Genomic DNA, 537 nt, shown 5'->3' with positions numbered 1-537 from the left:
ATAGCATATAGCATGTAGTAATATTATAAGAATAGCATATAGCATGTTGAATATATAGAATAGCATATGCATGTTTAGAATATATAAGAATTAGATTAGCATGTAGAATATATAAGAATAGCCATATAGCCATGTAGGAATATATAAGAATAGAATATAGCATGTGAATATATAAGAATACATTATAGCATGTAGAATATATAAGAATAGCATATGCATGCCTGATCATATAAGAATAGCATCATAGCATGTCGAATATATAAGAATAGCAGTAGCATGTATGGAATGCATCGGATGTTATTCGAATATATCGGGTGTGTTAGTACATTGAATATAGCAGTGCTCAGGTGTGCGATTAGCTAGCTGCGATGTGGGCCGGCGTGGAATGAGATGCCGAAAGAACATCATGTAAGCAGCGAGAATAGTTGATGGCTACCAGGGGAAAAATGTTTAGTACAACATTGATCATTCTCATTAAAAACTAGCATTACCTGAGGCAATAACCACGGTGTATGTGTATACCGCTAGCGCGAGAAA

This window comes from Priapulus caudatus, unplaced genomic scaffold, assembly GCF_000485595.1.
Source record: "Priapulus caudatus unplaced genomic scaffold, Priapulus_caudatus-5.0.1 Scaffold18, whole genome shotgun sequence".
In the NCBI taxonomy this organism is placed as follows: Eukaryota; Metazoa; Priapulida; class Priapulimorpha; order Priapulimorphida; family Priapulidae; genus Priapulus; species Priapulus caudatus.
The sequence above is the reverse complement of the archived record's forward strand: the minus strand, read 5'-3'. Positions refer to the sequence as shown.